We start from the raw sequence: 8,109 nt of genomic DNA on the forward strand, positions 1-8,109 counted from the left end.
ACAATCTGACTTATCCTCCTAAGAGAAGAATTACCTATCTGAATATACATAGCACGGGCAAGCTCTATGGAGGCCGCCATGTCTTTCCGGTTTTAAAAAAACTATGGACTGCAGAGAGGGACACAAAGCACTACGTGGTACTACGTAGTAAGGCTAAACGCATTTTCACTCAGAGCTAGCTTGACTGCGGAACTGAGAGGGAGCTCAGCGAAAGCACTCGTCACTAACAATAACAATAACTAACTACATCTTTACCTCATTACTTGAATCAGTAGAAATACTCAACGCTGTTGGGAAAGAGTCCATATTTTGAAAATGAGTTTCTTGTCCGTCAGGGCCACCGTAGCTTCCAGAACGTCTCCAACGTCTTCAGAACGGGAGGGGTGAGCAAAGGAGTGTTGCAATGTAGAACCTCACAGCTAGATGGCGCTAAATACGCTAAATACGCTAAATAGATATATTACACACTGTTCCTTTAAATAAGGGGTCGGTTGAATTCCATTTTTCTGTGTATGATTCACTGGATCATCCTCGTCAGACTTTCCTTTTCCCATAATTTCTTATTCTTCACATCTTTCCTCGACTTCATGATGTTTTTAATCGAGGTCGAGGAAAAATGTTTTGGGAAAATACTTTTTTTTTTGACTATTCAACACCGCTTCTCATCTCGTTCCCCAGATACACATAAAAACAACAAGTAAACGCAGCGAGTTGAGTCATTCTTTTTGTGAAAAAGATGTTGAAATGCATTCTGGTAAATGTAGGAGTCAGGGTTGTAAATGTACGGAAGTTACTGAGAGTTTTTGTCGTTTTCCCTCAAAAATAATGCGACACATTTCATTCCATTTTCATTTTATTGCACATTATCTCATATGATTGTGTTCTAATTAATAAATCTAGTCTGAACTTCATCGCATCACTTTTTTCTTGATGGTGAGCAGACAAAACATCAAATATTGATTCTAAATGGATGTAAAATGAAAATATAAAAACTAAATGTATCAAACCCGCTGTGTGTCCGTCGTGAGGTGATATTTCAGCAGCATCTTCCTCCCGATTACGAGCTGTTATTTTATTATTTGGCTGGCAGGTTCATGAAGCAGTCTGTGCACGCGGGACGCAGCGGCAGCTATTAATTACCCGATGATTAGATCGTTACGTAACGGGCCGCACGTGCGAGCTATATTAAACTGCTGTGATTCATCGCACACATGGATCCCTGAATGGCAAAACAAAAAGTGTTACGTAATGTAAACTCAGCGCACACATGTGTACTTGATCAAATAAACTGGATGAGAAAGAAGAAGAAGAGAAAAAAAAATCCCTCATTCACTGACGAGATTCGCTTGTGTGAGAGTGTGTTCGCGTGAGTGCGTCCAACTCTGACTGGCAGATTGCTTGCAGTGAAATGTCAGCTGCCCACACCATATGACACGCTGCGCCGCTGTTATGTGTGTGCGCACATATCTGTGTGTGTGTGTGATTAAGTGTGTGTGTCGGCGCTTCATTCACAAGAGTGTGTGAGAGTGACAGGCAGACAAACAGATGGGAGGAGAGCTAAAGAGAGGCAGCAGGGAGCGGGAAAATCAATAGATAACGTCACGTCGTTTATCATACTTCGCTGACACTGTGACACACTGCGATGTTGTGTTTGTTCGGCGGGTTCGCTCCCCTCGAGGGTCCGCGTCCAAAAGATCCAGGATGTTAAAAGCGTCCCGTAAATCCTTGAATGACTTTTTCCAAAAATTGACGTAAAAATGCAGCTAGAGAAGAACAGAAAGTCACACAGAGCGTGACGACAGATGCTCCGTCTTTCGTTGCTCAGCTTCACTAATCTCACCATCATATGTATCGGCCTAATCCTGCACACACACACACACACACACACACACACACATACACACACAGGGATGACTGTGACTCGCCTCGCGGTCTTCTTCACGGGATTAAACGCCGTATACACGCTGGATCGTGTAGAGTTCATGCGTAGGTGTCAGTTATAAACAGCAGATGGAGCCTAAAGGTGTGAGAACTGAAAGCGGTGCAGTCCCTCAAATCGCCTGCAGGGGGCGACTTTGACTGGTTGCAGGAAAAAAAAGTCTGATTGTATGTAAACTTATGAGAAAATGACCCTGACTCGCCTCAGATAACAGTTTCCTGCTGAGTTTGTGGTCTCGAGTCATCATGATGTTCATTTCACGATCGAGAATCGCCACCAGCGCGTCCTCGGGTTCTCAGTCGGATCCGATCAGCACGTCTTCCCCCGGCGCCGCCCGTCTCGTCACTTCTGCGCTCCAAAAAAAAATCAAGATGTCGACGGCCGTAACGCCAAACTGGAGGCTTCAAAAGCGCGCGAGCTCGTGGGGCGACTTCACCGTGACTCCGTCCAATAAATTATTACACGGTCTGCAGTCACAGTGTGTGTAGCCCTGCTGCCGGAGTGGCTGTCGGGGTGTGAGTTGTCGTCATGGCAACTAAGTAATGGGGTTAAGATGGCGAGCGGTGCGTCTGTTTTTCAGTTTTTTGTGTGTGTGCATCTATCTGACCCTCTGCAGCACTACAGTGTGTCTGTTTTGGGAGCGTGTGACGGTATCGCCGACGACGAATTGTGCAGAAGTGTGTGTGCAGAAACACGGACTTCACACACACACACACGGACTTCATGCGAGGCTGTTTTTGTCTGAGCGGTCGTCCAGTTCTGCTGACCGTGTGTGCGTCCGTCGTCCATCATCCGCTCCCCGCCGCTGTAAATCCGTCTCTCTGGCTCCAGAACCATAAAGAGGCTGAGATCGCTCCCTCGGGGCTCCACAGAGAAATCCATGCTCTCTCTATGTGTGGGTTCTAGTCCGGATTCAAATCCGCGCTCGTGTTGTTTCCAGTGTGTGTGTGTGTGTGTGTGTGTGTGTGTGTGTGTGTGCAGCCGCTGAGATGATCCAGCAGAGTCTCAATCTGAATTCAAGTTTCTACCGCAGCAGAAGCTCAGAGGGGATCTGGAAATATTTGACTCTGCAACCAGCGTCATATTGGCCCCCAGAGGCTCCCAGTGCAAATCCATTTCCATTTCTCTGACCGTGTGTGTGTGTGTGTGTGTGTGTGTGTGTGTGTGTGTGTGTGTTCGAGGAATCCATCTGCTGTTTCCTTGTTAAGATCAGCCCCTGAGGGCCCCTTCAGCACAAATCCTCTCCTCCTTCGTGCACCAGCTATCAGGGAGAGGAGCCACACCAGCTTCATGATTCTGCCCCGTCGTCTTCAGCCTGTCTTTGCATTTAACACCACAGGAAAACACGAATTTAAGCATTTTTTTTTAACAGACGTGGACTGGTCTTGGTTGAGGTGCTCTTGGCGACAACACTGCTAGGTTGTTATTCTCGGTTGCGAGTCCTGTATGCTATAAGAGTTTAGGCTAACATCTCTATCCTGCTCTTTGTCTGATTCGGGGAACGTTTACAGTCCGGCGCCGCGACAAACGTCGATGTTACCTGATCCACGTTAATCAGTCTTCATCCTGAATGCCTGACTATAACAATGCAAATTGTAAAAGTGCCTCACCAAATGTTTTTGTCGCCTTAACCTAACCAAACCTCAACAGAAACCTGAATGAAGTAGAGAATAATAAGTGATGTCGGTGTTAAAAAAGGGCAGCAATTAAAGAATACATCCTGCAGCTGTAGTCTCTGTCTTTGAACACATCAGTGCACAATCAAGTTACCAGATTCAGCTGGAAACATTAAAAACTCAACCACAGTCTGCGCTTCTAGCCAACTCACAGACTTTATGTTCTCTAGCTGTCACGGACCCATTGTGTCAAACGTTACCGAGACTTTTGGGCGGTGCAGTGAATCTGCCGCTGTTCTCGCTGTACGCCTGACAGGAGAAGCGCAAAAAAAGTAGGTAAAAGCAGGGGAGGGTTTGACATTTGAAGACGTTTTGATTTAAAACAAAACACACTGCAGGAACTCTGTGTCCCCTGTGTTGCCTTTTCACTACGTGAGAGAGAGTAGAAAGTGTTCTGCGTCTCCGGGGACGGACCGACCCGGAGATAATTGTGGTCAGACCTGCTGGAATCACAGCGAGGTCGTTCTGGCCGTTCCACAGCTTTGATTTTTTACTGTAAGAGAACAAGAAAAACTTCAGATCTACTTTTATTTTGACACACAGCTGAAGGCCGAAGGTCGGGGGAGAATGTGATGTGAGCAGAGTAGAGTATCCACCATGTTCCGGCAGGTTTCCTCTGCCGTCAATTTTTTAAAACCGCGCAACACCAAACGTCAAAAACCTCTCCACTGTACTGCGGCGGGTCGTTGGAGCCGCTGGTTTTTCTTTGCTGATGCTCCGTCTGTGCTGCTAGAGACAAACTGTCAGAATCGTGTGTTTCAGGACCGGGAAGTTTATTGTTTTTTAGAGGATTTGAGGATAGAAACCTTTAAACCGTAAACCCACAGCCTCAACCGAGATATTTAACCTCCAACGTGAGACACGATGTCGAGCGACGCCACGTCTTGGAAGCTTCAAAGTTACTTTAACGATTTGCACTTTTGTGTGAATTCCCAGCTCGTCGAACACAGACGCTTCTCCCGGAATAGACGCTCGGTACACCAGATGTGACAGCTCCCATTAAGAGTTCATCCTGTAGCTTGTAACATGTAATCATCGCCTGTACGTGAAAACTAATGTCAGTATATTCCTGCGTCGTGTGTGTTCATGCTGCCATGTGTTACCTGCTCGCCGCACACCGTGTTGCATCGTTTGATTGTGAGTCGTGGGACGATGTGAGTAATCCTCGTGTTGTGGAGCTCAGAGCCGCACATGTGTGCACATCTGGATGAAACAACAGAGCCGAGGACGATCCGCCACGGCTGCAGAAATTAAGCTCTAATGTCTGAAGATTAATGAGCGGCGTGTCCGTTTATACCCTGTTGACCCTGTGAAAGAATGTCAGCTAACATTAACACGTATTAACTCCACGATCGGATGCTTTAGTTGCTATAAAAATGGGGTCAAAATGTGTGAAAATAACGCTTCTTTACTCACAAACGCTCTTTTTTCTTGTCTCACGTGATGTTTTCTGGCTCGGGTCCAGTTGTACAGTTCAGTGATAATGTGTAGTTTGTCGCTACAATGTGGAAATACCTGCGCGCCCGCATACGAGAGGCGCTCGCTGTTTGTGCCGAAACACCGTTTTTATTGTGAACACACCTTTAAATGCCTCTCTGCTCTCAGCTCGGACTCCGAGCCGCTCGTCTCTGCTCGGCTCCTGCTGCTGTTATTCAGCCTGATTTGACTGACAGGATGTGAGCTGAGCTTAATATGAAAATAGTTTTTCACACTGCACGCCAGATGCTTTGGGGTTAATCCTGTTGTAACACGCTAAAGCTCGACTTTTGGCCTTCTTTGAGTGATAATTCTGCATATTTCTGACAGACTGAAGTGTCCTTTTAGAGCAGTATTGCAACGAATCATAACAATGAGACAAAACTTTTCAGTAAAAGATTTGTTGCAAACAAAAGCGTTGATGTTTGACGACCTGGGAATGACTCTGTCTTTCTCCAGAACCACCTGTTGCAGCTTGAAGTCTCACCTGAACCACAGAAATGAGAAAAGGAAAGTGAAATAAGACACATGAGGAGAGAACTACAAAATAAAACAGGAAGTAACTGCGACAAAGAGTCTTAATTTGGCGTCATTAATGTCAGAGAAAAGCAGCAAATCTTTACATTTGCGAAGCTGGAACTAACTGATTAAAGATTAATTGTCCTAATAGTTCACAACTAATTTTCTTTTGATTGACTGATTGACTGACTGACTAATCAGCAGCTCAACATAAGAGACGTCTCATCAGGAAACCAGGAAGTAGTTCAGGATCCCAAATCTCAAAAGTCGGATTGTTGAACCAAAGACAACCAACACCACCTTCATAATCTGGCAGCATTTCAGACCTGAACCGCAGTTTATTACGGTCATTACAACCGTATAGATTACAGAGTGGGTAATTGACCCAGTGAAGCACCTGCGGGCCTGAGCCGGGTCAGTGGAGGATCAGTCCAGTGGGAGGTGGTGTTGCTTTGGATGGGATCGGCTCCTCTCGCTCTCTCCATGTGCAGCAGCGTGGACGCATGTGGAGAAAGAGGGTCTTTCCCCGTATTCAGCCGTCAGGGATCCTGTCAGGGCTGTTAGGAATGTAAATACCAGTGTGTCACGTGTGTGTGTGTGTGTGTGTGTGTGTGTGAGTAACAGGTGTGTGTGTGTGTGTGTGTGTGTGAGTTTTAGAACCGATCGATTAGTTTCCATCATGTTATTTAACATAAAGAAAGACCCTCTCTCTCTGGGTTTCATGACATCTCTCTCTCTTTTTGCTGAACACACACACACACACACACACACACACACACACACACACACATCTTGTGTGTGTGTGCGTGTGTGTGTGTGTGTGTGTGTGTGTGCGTGCACTGGTAGTTTTCCATGAGGGAAGGTTGTGAGGGCCCCAGGGGAAAGTCTTCACAGAGGGGGAGGAGTCAGCAAAGGAATTCTGTGTCAATGTGTGTGTCTGTGTGTGTGTGTGTGTGTGTGTGTGTGTGTGTGTGACAGCATGATTATGATAATGAAGTTGAAGAGGGAATGTGCGCTGAGGTTCAGCTGTGTGTGTGTGTGTGTGTGAATGAACTCCTATTGAGTAATACCAGCGGCAGAGAAAAAAAAAAAGAGAAAAGCGGAAAAACTGTAAAGTATGAAGAGGTTGTTCATGAGTGTGTGTGTGTGTGTGTGTGTGTGTGTGTGTGTGTGTGTGTGTGTGTGTGTGTGTGAGAGAGGAGTGGAAACTTTTCAACGGCAGACAAAGTTCGCCCGAGTTAAAAGACGGAGAAGACGAAGGAGGCAGCAAAAAGAGAAAAAGGGCCGGGGGAGATAAGGACGTCTGAAGGAGAGACCGAGGGAGAGAGAGAGAGAGAGAGAGAGAGAGAGGGGCCGATGCAGACGGATAGAAAGACAAAGAAATCATTTGTTGTGAGATGCCGGCGTCCTTTCCAAGGACGAGCAGACATGCCGCTGCCGTCATGTGAGGAGACTCCTCCTCGCCCTCGTCTCCTCCTCTGTCTCTCCGGCTCCTCCTCCTCCTCCAACTTGTTCTTTTCCCTCGTCTGACTCGTTTCTCTCTTTCTCCCCCAGAGCTGGAGATGAATGAAACGATGTGAGAGCTGCTGTAGTAGTGAGGGAACACTTGACCGTCTGACCCCCCTTTCTTTCACTTTCTGTTCACGCTGCATAAGATAACTTGGTGGAAACTGGACACGGAATGAGCCAGAAGACGTTTAAAGATGTCACCCTGCAGCCGTAAAGAAAACAGGAAGTCACATTAGAGGTTGAATATTTCACTGAATGTGAACATGAAGAGCTGCAGCGAGCAAGATGTAGAGGATACAGTGTGGATACGCTGATTTAAAGAGCGAAATGAGAGAATTTTAGCCAAAATACATCTTGAATTATCAACAGAATGTGAAGAAATAAAGGTTTTGACATCTAAAGTTAGCATGCTAACAGCTAGCCCTGGGCCTGAATACGTCTTTTCTCAGAGCAGTTCAACGTTCCTGTGCACCGCTAACAAGCTAACCGCGCTAACAGTACCTACAGTCATGGATGTATTAGCGGTGACTCTATTTGTTGGGAGTATTTCTCACATATTGCACCTTTAAGGAGAAATAAAACAATATGTTTTAGATGGAAACTGAAACAAAACTTAACAAATGTTTCTATCCCTTCATACATCATCTATCCGACCTCCCGCGAGCCACTGATTGTCTTCTTCTTCTCTGATAAGTTACCAATGACTCGCTGACCTTTGACCCTCTAAGTAAGCCCAGGTCCTGTCACTGGTGGGGCTTTTATTCTGAAGGCCTCGCTCTGTACACACACCAGCGTCGCTCTGATTGACCTGACAGCCACAAAATGAGTCGCTCGTGAGTTACGTTGTGTTTCGAGACGCGCTTGTACGTCAGATTTTCACACGTTCTTCATCCGCTCGCCACAACATGGGACCTCCACACTTTATTTTGAAACATGCAAGTTCTGTCACGTCGACTTCAGGTTTTGTTTTGGTCATTAAGTGCGATTTAC

Source organism: Sparus aurata, chromosome 24, assembly GCF_900880675.1.
Source record: "Sparus aurata chromosome 24, fSpaAur1.1, whole genome shotgun sequence".
Lineage (NCBI taxonomy): Eukaryota > Metazoa > Chordata > Actinopteri > Spariformes > Sparidae > Sparus > Sparus aurata.